The following is a 15,116-nucleotide window of genomic DNA, read 5'->3' as shown; positions in this document are numbered from 1 at the left end:
AGAGCTGTCGAAGGACACCAGAAACAAAATTGTAGATCTGCGCCAGGCTGGGAAGACTGAATCTGCAATAGGCAAGCAGCTTGGTGTGAAGAAATCAACTGTGGGAGCAATTATTAGAAAATGGAAGACATACAAGACCAAGACCGCTCGATCTGTGGCTCCATACAAGATCTCATCCTGTTGTGTCAAAATCATCACAAGAATAGTGAGCAAAAATGATACGGAGGCACTCGGGTCTGCTGCTGTGAGTTTATTCAAGTACAGGTAATACAGAAGCCTGGTCGACGAATCGTTCACTTAATCAATGACCTCTGACGTCCTTCCACTCCCCTTCCTATTTATATGATGATATGACAGTTACCATCCTTACCATGTTAAAGAATCACTACCTTATGGTCAGATGGTGTGGTTGCGGAGGAATAATACTGGTGAAAATACATTTAAACAACAGGCCAATGAATTATGTCAGAGACTAAAAGACAGGAGTTACCTGCTTTAATTGATAAGAAGCTTATGATAGAGCACTAGCCATCCCATGCTGCCAAATGCTGCATAAAAAACGAAAAGAAAAAAACCCGGTACTAATAACCAAAATCATTTTTCGTTTGAGTTTAGTCCCATGGAAAAAGTCATTCGGTCGTCCATTTTTTAAAGTTGGCATATTTTACACAATGACGAGGTATTAAGACACCTTACATACTAAACCGTTAGTGTCATTCAGAAGGACCAAAAGTCTGAGAGACTTATTGGTCAAGAACAGATTAGAAAAGGAAGAGGAAAATATAAAATCGAACTGGCTGCAAAAACAACTGCCGTCAGGCAACTTTAAATGTGGACAATGTAATTTAGGTCATATGTTATACAATCAAAAAGAAATACAACTAGTTGCACATATTATTAAAGTTAATTATATCATCATTTGTAAAACAAGTTTTGTCGTTTATGCCTTGGTTTGTAGTTGTAAAAAATATTATATCGGAAAGACAATAAGACCCTTACATATAAGGATAAAAGAACATTTGAGGTCCATGACGACAGGCACAGGATGTCCTAGGTTTTTAGAACATGAGCAGCGCCTACGAAAATAAAAAAAAGAACACTTGAAGTCTATAGGTTTAGTTATACAACATTTACCCCCAAGAGGGGGTGATGAGCAAAAATTATTGTTACAGAAGGAAACAGAATGAATTCTCTGTACAGACGCAATAGGTCCTTTGGGACTGAACACACGGAGCGATTTAAGTGTATTCCCCCCTGAGTAACCTCGCCCCTTGATACACAGTAATAGTTGATCAAGAAGCAAGTTAGAACTTGGCATGGATAATGTGTAGTGCCGAGACTGGTATAAATATTAGGAAATTATTATGCAGTAGTAGTGGCTCTCCGTTATGCATTATTGTATGGTTGTATATATTTTTATACAATTTAAAGTTTTATATATATGTGTTATTCACTTGTTAATAAAGTTACATATATCGTATAAATAGGAAGGGGAGTGGAAGGAAGTCAGAGGTCATTAATTAAAGGGGTACTCTGCCCCTAGACATCTTATCCCCTATCCAAAGGATAGGGGATACGATGTAAGATCGCAGGGGTCCCGCCGCTGGGGACCCCCGGGAAATTGGCTGCAGGACCCACCTGTTGCGGCTTCCGGAAACGCTGGAGGCTTCGGCTCCCAACCAAGGTGACGTGAGAACGTGACATCACGACTCCGACCCCGTGTGACATCACGCCCCGCCCCTCAATGCAAGTCTATGAGAGGGGGCGTGACAGCCGTCCCGTCCCCTCCCATAGACTTGCATTGAGGGGGCGGGGCATGATGCCATATGGGGGCGGAGTTGTGACGTCACGATCTCACGTCACTGTGGTCGTGAGGCGTTAGGATGAGAGCCTCCAGCGCTACCAGAAGCCGCAACAGGTGGGTCCTGCAGCCGAGATCCCGAGGGTCCCCAGCAGCGGGAGCCCCGCGATCTGACAACATATCGCCTATCCTTTCGATAGGGGATAAGATGTCTAGGGGCGGAGTACCCCTTTAAGCGCAGGTGTGCAAAAGATTCGTCGACCAAGCTTCTGTATTACCTGTACTTGAATAAACTCACCGCAGCAGACTCGAGTGCCTCCGTATCTTTCTTCATGAGTTTACTCTGCGTTTTCTGGATGAGCACCGGTGTCAGGCGGAGGATCCGTGAGTAGCGGGGGTGATTGCTCCATTATCACAGAGACTGTTTGTGTCCTAGTCGCAGTGCCAACACATATTGTATTGTTTCCTTTTCTTTGGATAGTGAGCAAAAATCCCAGAACCACATGTGGGACCTAGTGAATGACCTGCAGAGAGCTGGGACCAAAGTAACATAGGCTATCATCAGTAACACACTATGCCGCCAGGGACTCAAATCATGTAGTGCCAGACGTGTCCCCCTGCTTAAGCCAGTACATGTCTGGGCCCGTCTGAAGTTTGCTAGACAGCATTTGGATGGTCCAGAAGAGTATTGGGAGAATGTCATATGGTCAGATGAAACCAATGTAGAACTTTTTGGTAAAAACTCAACTCATGGTTGGAGGAAAAAGAATGCTGAGTTGCATCCAAAGAACACCATACCTACTGGGAAGCATGGTGGTGGAAACATTATGCTTTGGGGCTGTTTTTTCTGCTAAGGGACCAGGATGACTGATCCATGTAAAGGAAAGAATGAATGGGGCCATGTATCGTGAGATTTTGAGTGAAAACCTCCTTCCATCAGCAAGGCCATTGAAGATGAAATGTGGCTAGTTCTTTCAGCATGACAATGATCCCCAACACACCGCCCTGGCAACGAAGGAGTGGCTTTGTAAGAAGCATTTCAAGGTCCTGGAGTGGCCTAGCCAGTCTCCAGATCTCAACCCCATAGAAAACCTTGGGAGGGAGTTGAAAGTCTGTGTTGCCCAGCGACAGCCCCAAAACATCACTGCCCTAGATGAGATCTGCATGGAGGAATGGAACAAAAAACCTGCAACAGTGTGTGAAAACCTTGTGAAGACTTACAGAAAACATTTGACCTCTGTCATTGCCAACAAAGGGTATATAACAAAGTTTTGAGATTAACTTTTGTTCACCAAATACTTATTTTCCACCATAATTTGCAAATAAGTTCTTTAAAAATCAGACATTGTGATTTTATGGAAATAAAATTTTTCTCATTATGTCTCTCATATTTGAGGTATACCTATGATGAAAATTACAGACCTCTCTCATCTTTTTAAGTGGGAGAACTTGCACAATTGGTGTCTGAAGCCACTGTATATGGTATACAGATCATGTGTACAGACATATTTCTACCTCTATATAGTCCTGTGTATATTCATGTGGCATGGCGGAGTGTGAGGTGCAGGGCAGATGTAATTACCCTAGGGGCAGATGGCATTAACCCCTTGTGTTCGTGACGCCAGGGCGTGGGTTATCCTTAACCACCCGAAGGTATACCGATGGATCCTGGGCTACGAAGACACTGACGCCAAGTTACGGACAACGGTAGCTTTACTGAGGGTAGACAGTTGGAACAGTCTATGCAGTACAGCCAGGGCCCAAGGAGGTGATCAGTGACACAGAGGCCTTGCAGGCTTGCTGGGACTTGTAGTTGTATGGGAGAATTTAGTGCAGGCCATGCTGGGTAGACAGATCACTTGACTTGACTGACTTGTGACTGATAGGACGGTGACTTTATCTTACTGGCGCTTGACTTGTGACTGCAGGACTTGACTTGAGGCCTTCACTACTTTGGACACACACACTAGGCACGACTTTACTGGACCTCAGCAGGAAGTAAGAGAGAAAAGAGAAGCTAGCTCCACCCAGGGTTTATATTGGGGAGCCTAGCAGGGAGCTCATAGGTCACCTTTGGGGTCAGTTGATCACGGGTACCTCTTGGTTAACAATCACATGGTACATTTAAGGCATAACACATCTTTTAATATACAACATATAAACAAATGGGGAAACAACTACAGGGGGCCCTGGGACACTGCCTGACAGGGCCGGAAAGGTACTGGACAACACCATCCGGTACTGGGCCAGCACATTCACTTCTATGGTTTACAGATCTGTGTACAGCTTATAGCTGGTATTTACACGTCTATATGGTCCTGTTTATAATTACTTATATGGAATACAGATCCTCTGTACAGCTAGTTTTTACCTCTATATGGTCCTATAAATAATCACTCTATAACGTAAATGTATGTGGGAATATTGGTCTTTAATACAGTGATTTTCTTTTGGTAACAATATAGAGGTAAAGGTCATTGATAATGGTGGTAGTGGTCATGGTATGGCTGTATTTTGTGTACTTTACTTGTAACACACAACTAGCAATGTGCACCTGTGCATGAATTTCATATTGTTTGAAGATGCTGACAATTTTTATTTTTTTTGTACTGGTATTATTGATCTCAATAAACAAGATTTGGTCAGTAACAGTATGATGGTGATACAATCATGGCCGCAAATGTTGGTACCCCTGACATTTTCAGAAAACATTGAGTTTCTATGGATCAAATATTCTTTATTGATTTACAAAAAATGCACAGACAATACATACAATATTAAGAACAATTAAAAGACATAGAATGCAAGCCAAAAGTGGTAGTCCGCTGGACCAGAACTAACAGGCGGTGACAGAGACCAGCAATAGAAGTAAGTACTACAGGTCAATGCCTGATCATTGCAATAACACCAAGGAGATATATAATAATGTAAAGTGCATTATGTTTATTTATACAAAAACAAAACAGTCATAAAACATGGCAAAAAAGTGCAATGGCAGAAAAACACAGGTACGTATCCCTGCATTCCCCTGAGTTACCAAGGTAAAGGTATCAAATGTGCAACATAATGCATAAAAAACATAAAAAAAGTGCATAGAGTAACTAGCACAACCCACATAGCCTGTGAGGACAGTGTAAGAAATTGTAAAGCTTAAGAATAGCAATCTACAACCTGGTGTATGGAGCCCTGGTCACTCGCCAACCCGTCGCTTCGCTCCTCGCTTCAACTGGGGTGTGGCCTATGGATGAACCTCCTTCCTATTTATAACACCAAGGAGCCAATTGCTTTGTGCTCCTTGTGTCAGCTGATGGTGGACCATAGTACAATTCAGACATCACTTGATTGCGTCCGTGTGCTAATGGGCGCCTCATGATTACATCATGTGCCAAAAAGCTACGTGTATGGTCGATTACCTGTTGGTGGGCATAATAACCGCCACCTTCTACATCTGCTGCACGGAAGTCCCATCAGTGCGCGGGCCGCCCCGCCCAACTGATCGGTCAGCTGACCTCACGTCATCGTGGGGGGCGTGGCCGCACACTAGCTGAGGGTTAATGTGGATATATTTAGGTAAAAAATATATGCGGTCACGTGGCCCGCCTTACCCGGAAGATGGGTAGGCTGACCTCACGTCATCATGGGGGACATGCCTGCACACTACCTGATGCAGTACGGATCTGATGTGATGAGATGTGTGCGGTCACGTGACCGCCAGTGAGTCACATGACCGCACCCATCGCGATGACGGTACATCGTCTGGGACTATGTCTAGCTGGACACGTGAGCGCACACTGACAGGGCACTGTCAAGTGCTCACGCACCGATGTCTCGTGAATGACAACATATATATGGAGGAAACCAATTGGTGGTACACAAAAATAATCAATAAATCCTAAGGTAAACCTAATCCCTCTATAGAAAGGACATACAAAAAAATATATGTATCGGAGATAGATAGGTGATCTAATTACCATAGTACTAGAGCCAATAGGTTAGGTGCGTGTAGTGAAAGTGAATCAGTGCTGTGTCACACACTGAAGCGTGGATGACTATAAAGTAAATAAAATGAAAGATGTGTGAGTATGTGTGTAGTGACTGACCATTTGATATGTGAGTATAGACATGTGAATAGTCAATGAGTGATTGATGAATTAATGAATGAACAAATATGTATGAAAGATCAAAAGAACAAGTTAAAGATGAATAATTATAAATATAAATAAAAATAATTAACAACATTATCGTTGATGGTGTACCAAACATATGAAATTAGGTGTTCGCACAGGTATGCAGGGCATCAGTCATGATGCCATGGATATCCGGCGACCTACCGTGATCACAAGTCATTTATTGTATAAGGGCACCAAGTGGAAAAACAAACTAAGTCGACAACAACTCACTCCCCAAGGTAAGCAAGTGAGAGAAAACCACTGCAAATAGTGAAAAAAGAAAGGGAAGTGAAGTGAAGGAAATGTGATGAGGTGACGTGAGTGCAAAAAAGTGCTCAATTATAAAATATACTTGCCTTACCTATAAGTAGGTCAATACAATGATCTACAATGGCTGATCTTGAGGAATAAATCTATAAAAAATTTGCCCAATATAATAACACAATTTAATAGTATAAATCTGACCAATGGCCGATAGACAGATTACTAAACAGTTGTCAATGTATGGCATAACAAATGCTCGTATATAGCCAATTAAGGTAAAAAACCGACCTATGGTAACTCAGTGGAAAAGGGTAATAAAAGCAACCCAGAGACAATTTTTATATATATATTTATGTTAAATCATAATCATTTCAGGTAATTTGTACACAATACCAATTGAGGACAGTCTATAATGCCTAGGCTAAAGCAGCCAATTAGATATATATTAGTTCGGTAACCAGAGTATGAATAAAAACCAGAGTCCCCCCCCCATCCGTTATAAATGGTCTCGAAAAAAATCCAACGTGATGAGTGCCATCCAGAAAAACTAGGGCGGCTCATAAATGTAGAAGAAATCGTGGAGTACACCATTGCACAGATCTGACAATAACGAAAACGGTCCACCAGCTTAAAAAAAAGGAAGAAGGAACAAGAATGAATAAAAAATGATTAAAACCAATTAAAAGATAAAAAACCAATCTGAGTTGAAGAGAATCGCCGATAGTCATAAGACTGATTTGCATAGATGGTAAGAAGCTATACTGAGGTGACTACACTGAGGTGTCAACTCTATAGGAATGGTGCATAGCTATTTACCTCATTAAGTCCTTTAGGTGTCATGGTATGCAAACGAAAGATCCAACGGGTTTCACGTTGAGCCAAAGTGCAGGGCCAAGTGCCTTTCTGGGGACCAACTGAGACATGATCAATGCCCCTGAAACAAAGAAGTGAACCATCAGAATTATGGTATCTCTTAAAATGTCTGGGAATAGATTTTAAATGCATTCCCTCTTCTTCGTCTCATGCTGCCTGTATGTCGAGAACATGTTCTCGAATTCGGCGGCAAAACTCCCTCTTGGTCATTCCCACATACATAAGATTACATGGGCATGTTGCACATAAATTACTCCCTTAGTGGTACATGAGATGTGATGTCTCATGTTATATGTTCTGGTCCCCTCAGAGTTGCTAAATTGAGTGGTCTTCTCCATGTTCGGACAAGCCACACACTTGCCGCATGCCACATTGCCACATCGCCACATCGTGGGCCTGTTCCGCCAAACAAGAAATTCTCATTGGGTGTGGCTTAATAACTATGCACCAGAGTGTCCTTGATGTTGTTAGCCCTACGGTAAGTGATGGTTGGAGACGGCGATAGCATCCTAGCCAATGTGGGGTCCGTCATAAGTATAGACCAGTGACGTTTGAAGATATCACTTACATGTAAGCTTCTTGAGTTGTAATCTAGTATGCATCGAACCTGCTCAGTAGAGGTTAATGCGCTCCACTACGTTTAAAACAGTATTTGTCTATAACAGAAGCAGTTGTGTACTTTTGGCTGGCCTTTCACAGTAACTAGGCCCTTAAGACTTTAACAGGCACAAAATGGTACACAACCTATGTATGCACAGGTTACACTTAATAGAGGACAATACGTTCCACTACTCAACCAGTATTAGGCACTAATAGCAGGTGATTATGGCTTTTATTTCTCTGCTCACCCTAACTGGCTGTCCACTATTAGCTTTTCAGTTGTTGTACACACCAGTGCTGCAGCACACAGTCGCTGTGTACTAAATTTTCTCTCTCAATCTCTCTCCATTCCCTATCTGTGCTTCTAGGCTGGATTTGGGCTTGAGGTGAATCGCTTCTGTAATACACCCACAATTTCACTTTCTCTCTCAATCTCTCTCCCTTCCCTATCAGTGCTTCTAGGCTGGATTTGGGCTTGAGGTGAATCGTTGCTGTAAAAATGCTTTTCTGTGCATCACACACTGCTCTCTGTCCCTCTCTCTCTGCAATAGAACGCTGATGTGACTGGCCGCAAGATGGCTGCTGATTATATAGGGCTGTTACATCACAGGGGTGACTGGCTGTTGATAGGCTGCATGCTGCATGTGATTCAGGGTTCTGGAGCCTGGACCACACTAAATGGAGTTTACTGAAGTGATTTGTGTGATCGAATTGGGGTGTTATTCACATTTGTTGCAAAGGAAATTTTTCCTGAAATTCATAACAAATTCGGATTCGTCAGATTCGATTCGCTCATCCCTAGATATAACCACCTGCCCACATATTTGCCACTACACTTTAAGGATGGAAAAACAATGAAAATATTTTTTTCACAGAGCTTCAACCTTCCTGTAGGCCTCCAGTGTAAAATCAACATGCTGAACTAATCCAGTGTATTTATGAGAGAATTCCTCTCTTATAACACTATCAAAAATACAAAATGTCTGGAGACAAATACGAAAGGATAATAATAATGATTGATTCCATTTTTTTATATAGCGCCAACTTATTCTGTACTGCTCTACGTGCTTAATAACTCACACTGGTTCGTGAACTGCTCTTCATCTGTTCTCTTCCTAGCCGTGATCCCTCCTGACTTTCTTTACAGTAAACTCTTTATAAGCAGCAGGAGGGGTACCACATCCAAATACTCAAATCATTATTTTTTACAGTAACTGGATTTATATTGCTGTTACTGGTTTAATCTGGTTTCTCAAAGAGGTTCTCATAGTTGTGTGTTTAGCAGAAAAAAAATTAAGAAAATGGGTCGCCTTCTTCTAGGTTTGACTTTGCTGCTTTATGCCTTAAATCCAATAAGAAGACTTTGTGATTTAAGGAATAATAAACACAGAGGTTCTGTATATATGGGAAATGGTAGCTTAGGTTTACAATTTCATGATCACTTTTTAATGCAGCCGATATATATCTATAGCTTGTTATACGTTATGACCATTGGGTTCTCACATGTTATATTTATGCATGTTCATGTAGGAAATTTTGTAAGAGCAAAAACGAGTAAAGCAAATGAGATAACATACATATATATATATATATATATATATATATATAGATTTTTCAACATGAAAATTATACTAGTTGAAGAAGAATTCTTATAATAACCATGGAGCTGCTTTAGAAATAAATAAAAAGCCAATGCCTGCTGCACTATTCTTATCTATTATGTCAGAATCTGCCAAGTTGAAACATCCAACGCAAATTTTTTTCCAACGCAGCTTTTATTATGTATTGTACATGAGAACAAGGGTTTAAAAGCAAAATAAGAAAAACCTCTTCTTCCACCAGCTCTCTATTTAGGGCCCCTCTTCTATATCTACACACACATATAAATGCATATATATATATATATATATACACTCCTCTACAGTATGTATGTGGTCATCTCTTTATTTCCAACACAAGCTTCAGTTCAATCCATCTGATCTGCTACTAAATCTCCACAATCTCACATCCCCCCCCCCCCCCCCCCCCCCCAGGATTCTACGCAGTCTTCCAGTGGTGGAGGAGGACCAGGTGATTTCTTGGATAGTGACAAACTTTCTCCTTTCTCTTCTTTTAAAGATGAAAATCATCCCCCTTCCTTTGAGTATCATGAGACAAATCAGTTTTACAGGTATACATTGCATTTCTAAAAAGAATGGGGTGACCTGGGGCCCAAAACTTCTGCTCTTATGACAATCTGCTGCTGACATACGTTGGCTCTGGCCTAGCACATGTGTAAAGGGGTGGAAGCGCTCACCGCAGTCCACACATGGCAACAGTTTCCAGATGGCGGTTGGACTCGGTGTCATCCTTGTCTCCCTCCTGCTGGACAGAGCAGAAAACCAATGTAGTGAGAGGCTGGCAGGAGGAGGAGAGCGTACAATTCTGTTTGGCACAATGGCAGAAAGAAAAAGAGAAAGAACAGACAGGGCAAGGGGGGCAGAAAAAGGCAAAGAAACATGGGCATGGAACAATAATTACAGAGGACATCTGAGGATTGTGTAGAGCCATCAGAATTAGTTGGTAAGAGCGGCTCACTCACTGCTCTTGGTAACACCGGGATGGTTGTTTTACAGGGGACAGGGGAGGAAGCTGTACTGTCCTATATGAGGGCAGATGATAAATGTGGTGCTGCACTGCTGAAGGGGGTATAGAGGACAATGCGATGAGTTTGGTGAATGGTACTGTAGGAGGAAGAACATATACAGTGCTGCATGTTGGAGAAGGGGAGGATGTTGTGCTGTGGGGGAGGAGAGATGCTATAGGGGAGAGGGGTAGATGAATGGTGTTGTAGGAGTTAAGGTAAGATTTAGGGAACAGAGGGGGGCATTGATCTGGAGTTTTTAATAGTGGTGGTGAGGGAGTGTTGCTGTAGGGGAAGAGCAACAAACAACCCAGAGTGGGGTTTTCTACTACCTAGCCCCGAATGTGTCCCTGTTCATACTTTCAGGGTTTTATAAGGATTCTGGGCAGATTCTGTTTTGACGTTGGTTCATGCCATGGGAAAAAAATCTACCTGTTGCCACATATTCCACGAAAAAGCTGGTGGATTAACCATACATGGATCAGACCTTTTGAATAGGACCAATCCTCTGTTGTGGGGCTCCATAGAACATCAAACTGCACACCTGCAATAGAAATCCTAGTGCCATATATATTGATACAGATATTGAGGCATAGTGAAACGGGGGAACTATGTTTGGAGAACAGCCCAAGGCCTATGGTCTGCTATATCAGTCACTGTTCACAGTTCTTTTTATGACAGGCACACTTTAAGCAATTTAAACATCATGACCATCTGATTCGCAGGGGAAATCAGGGCAATTCTTTCTCTCTGCTATGCATTCTGCTTTCTCTCTGCTATGGCATCAGACTGGCAAACTGAAAGCAAAGAATTGGCTACTGAATTATTTTGCCTTTAATGGGGCATTCCAAGGTAAATTACTTCTTACAGGTGATAATTATAGGTGGTAAGTGTCAGACCCCCCCCCCCCCCCCCCCCGCAATATCCATAACAGGGACAAAATAAACTGATAATTTCTTGTCAATGCTGTCAGTCAAAGAAGAACTGACCGGATATGCCAAATGATTTGTTATTGGGAATGAATTGAATTTCCTTTTTGGGAACCATCTCCAATGTAGTCTAAAATTCAGAAATGAAGGCTTATCAAAGGGCCCACAATCTCATCAAGAGTAAAAAAAACATTATAACCCAGAGGCAACCTGTGCATGCAAAGAGCTGCACCCTCTAATGGCTTGGGTGAAGGGCAAGCCATGGCCACATTTTGGATGTCGCCGCGCCGCCTAGGATGCGGCGACACGGACTGTTAAGGGTTAAATATAAAGGTAAATGCCCAGCAGTAAGGGAAGGAGCTATAGGAGCGGGTGGAGTTAGGTTCCAGTTACAGGAGAGAGAAAGTAAGAGGATAGGCTGATGGCAAGAGGAAGAGGAGGAGTATTAGGGGTTAAAAGGGAGGCATGAGATCCGGCCGGCCTCTTTGGGTGATCTCCGGCCGGGTAGCAAACAGCTTCCCACCCTCCCTCCCATTTTTTCTGGTGGTTTTTTGAGTGTGTGTTGTTATAAAAAAAAAATAATAAGCAAACGTGTTGTTTGTATGTCTGTATGTTTTTACCCCTTTATATATAAAAAAAAATGCTATATTAAAAAAAATAAAAATAAAATTATGTGTCGAGATCAAAAAAATTCAATAAAAAAATGTATAAATAAAACTAGTAATTATGTGAACTTTGGGTTTTGTTGGTTTGGTTGTTCTGGTGCCACTGCACTGGGGCGTGGTGGTGTCTTGTATTGGGGTTTGTGGTGAATTTGGAATTTTTGTGCACTCGGGTGCCTTGGTACTGATGTTCTTTTCTTTTAGGATAAGTCACAGCGTGGCGGAGGAGAAATGGAAATGAGGAGTTCATGGAGGAGAGAGCGCTTTGCCCGTTAAAGAGGGCGGCCGGCAGATCGCTTACCTCCGAATGCTAGACTCAAAATTTTTGGGCTCAAATGTCTATTTGAGATATTTGATAAAATAAACGCTGTGGCCGACCCCCAGTTGTCCAGCAAAAGGTTAATGGTTGTCAGTGTGTTTCTTTGACATGAACATACAGCAGTTACAAGTGATAAAGCAGCATAATACGGACAGTCTCTCCAAACTTCTCAGCATCCACACCTTTATTAGTCTATACAGGGCTGGGTGTTAAGATTGGCTTTTTTAGAGCACCTTGACATAGAATGCCTCCTCCACAAATTGAACCTTCATTCATCTTATGCATGTTTGTGGCTACTTACAATGTGCCTTATCAAATGCAAAATAGGTTTCTTTACTTAAGATAGCCCCACGTAGAGGCATGATCTGACGAAGTGGGCTTGTCCCGTGAAACAGCTGTCACACATGCGAATGTTCATGGCGTCCTAGCCGCCTGCTCTGCATTAGCATGTTCACCTTCCTTTTCATATATGGGATAAAGATTATCAGCATGGACTGACCGGTAAGTGCGGTTTCTCTCTCTTTCAGGTTATATATCAGCATTCTGTGCCCTTCTTACCTGCACCACCAGTCTTAGCAGCACCCCATAGGCTCACGCCAACCCAACGGTTTGTGTTACAAACAGGATTCACGTACTACACCCCTGCAGTGCTGGATAAGAATTGTCTATACCTTTTATACAGATAAGAGGAGTAATGTCATAAAGCAACTGGCTGCTCTGACAAGAGCAAAAAAAGCACTGTGTTCATGTTAACCTTTTCCTGTCACATTATGTGGCTATCACATATGATATCATGTGGATGAATACCTTGAAACAAACATGTATGATTCTAAGGATAGGGGATGTGTTAGATCGCCTCGCCCCCCTGCGATCTCCCGAATGGAGCCCTGGCTCCCTGCATGGAATGAGCATTTTCGACCACCGCAGGTAGCTGCGGCCAACATGGCAATCTCCGGCCTTGCCATAGAACTGGATGGAAGGGGCGTGTTGGCCACAGCCTCGTGCTGTGGTCGAAAATACTCGTTCCATGCAGGGAGCCAGGGCACTATTCGGGAGATCATTGACCCCCCGTGATCTAACACTTATCCCTATCCTTAGGATAGGGGATAAGTTGTACATCCCAGAGTTATCGTTTAACACAACAATTTGTACATCTGTAGCTTTAGTGGTTACAGAGAGGCAGGTCTTTGCATATGGCACTAAATATTGTCACCTGAAACAAGATGGCTGCCAGATCATGTGGCCTAGAACTTTTATGTAAAAAAAAAAATAAAAAAAGAATAAGAACATAAGTTCCCTAAGTTTTTTGGTCTACAGTCTGCATATTACAGCCAAATAAATATGGAGGCTTTTTGGCTTGCTGTTATTGGCTTGCAGTGGCGATATTGATTATGAAAATGAACCAGCTTCAACAAACATTGTACAGGAGGTAACCGGGAACATTTGTGCCAAATTGGGAATTATTCTAACAAACGGTTTCAAGGGAGAAGATACAGTGATCCCTCAACTTACAATGGCCTCAACATACAATAGTTTCAACATACAATGGTCTTTTCTGGACCATTGTAACTTGAAACCAGACTCAACATACAATGCTTTGGAATCTGCGAAACGTGTCAATGGCTGGAAGAACCGACCAATCAGAATGGACATTTCACTGGCAAAACCCCTGTGCATGCATTGACTGGTGTCTGGTAGCGCCCCCTACAGTACAGGGAGGTATTACATGTTCTGTACTCTTCACCTGTGCCAGGGTTAGCTTCTCCTTTGGGCATCAGGTGGGGGCGGCTCCATTTTCCTTTTTTTTAGGACATTGCATGTTCTCTACAGGACCCTGAAGAAGCTCATATCCTCTACATAGACCAGTGTTTCCCAAAGAGGTTGCCTCCAGCTGTTGCAAAACTACAACTCCCAGCATGCCCGGACAGCCTTCGGCTGTCCGGGCATGCTGGGAGTTGTAGTTTTGCAACAGCTGGAGGCACTCTGATTGGGAAACACTGAAATAGACAGTGATTTACAGCTCCCAGCAGATCTTTCTTACTTTTATATGTAAGGACTTGCTTTATCTGTATTAGTTATCTACTTATTTATCTTTAATCCTCACTTTTTCCTATTTTTGGATGACATTTTGGTGGCTTCAGAACCAATTACCAGGTTTCCATAGAGTTATGGTCTCAACATACGATGGTTTCAACATACAATGGTCGTCCTAGAACCAATTAATATTGTAACTTGAGGGACCACTGTATTTGTAGAATATTGTGCAATCCAATATGGCAGTCAAACCATGTGCTCAAAAGTCTTGTAATGAACAACTTTGAGTAAGGTTAACAATGTTACCACATGCAACAATTTATACATCTGTTGCCTGTGCAAAAATTGCCACAGAAAACCAAGATAACTGGCAAATCATGTGACCTTTTTGTTCCAAAGGATTTAGCACAGTATAGGGCAAAAAAAGAGTCTTGGGGTAACAGTTCTGCCAGTATAGGCATTTATGGGCCAGAATAATAATCTGGGCAAAAACAATAGGTGTCCTGTGCATCTTCGTTGCTTGGCAACCTAATAAATTCTTTTAATTATATGGCGCTAACATATTCTGCAGTGCTGTACATCTATAATAACTCACACTGGGAACTGGTCTGCATGTGTTCTCCTCTTGGCTGTGCTCCATCCTGACTTTCTTTACAGTAAACTCTTTATATGCAGGCAGGAGGGGTAACCCATCCACATACTCAAATTAAGTTGTGTTTTTTTTTTATTTAAAAAAAAAAAAAAATAAAGAAAGAAATTTATATTGCTGTTACTGGTTTAATCTGGTTTCGGACCTCGGTTCTTATAGCTGTGTATCTCCCCGAAAAAAAATCATTTGCAAA

General features: G+C 42.1%; 1 long non-coding RNA gene across 2 annotated transcripts; it reads right to left on the bottom strand.

Annotated features, from left to right (window-relative positions):
* Positions 1 to 235: 235 nt before the first annotated feature.
* LOC130275798 (uncharacterized) lies at positions 236 to 5,386 on the bottom strand. 2 transcript variants are annotated; one of them, XR_008844904.1, is made up of 3 exons: positions 5,215 to 5,386; positions 2,100 to 2,335; positions 236 to 1,076 (listed from the first exon to the last, which is right to left on the bottom strand). It is a non-coding gene; the product is annotated as an uncharacterized LOC130275798 (long non-coding RNA). The 2 variants fall into 2 exon arrangements; XR_008844903.1 differs by lacking the exon at positions 5,215 to 5,386 and having other exon boundaries at positions 2,100 to 2,705.
* Positions 5,387 to 15,116: the final 9,730 nt, after the last annotated feature.

This window comes from Hyla sarda, chromosome 6 (genome assembly GCF_029499605.1).
Source record: "Hyla sarda isolate aHylSar1 chromosome 6, aHylSar1.hap1, whole genome shotgun sequence".
NCBI lineage: Eukaryota > Metazoa > Chordata > Amphibia > Anura > Hylidae > Hyla > Hyla sarda.
This window is presented reverse-complemented; position numbering and strand designations above follow the sequence as displayed.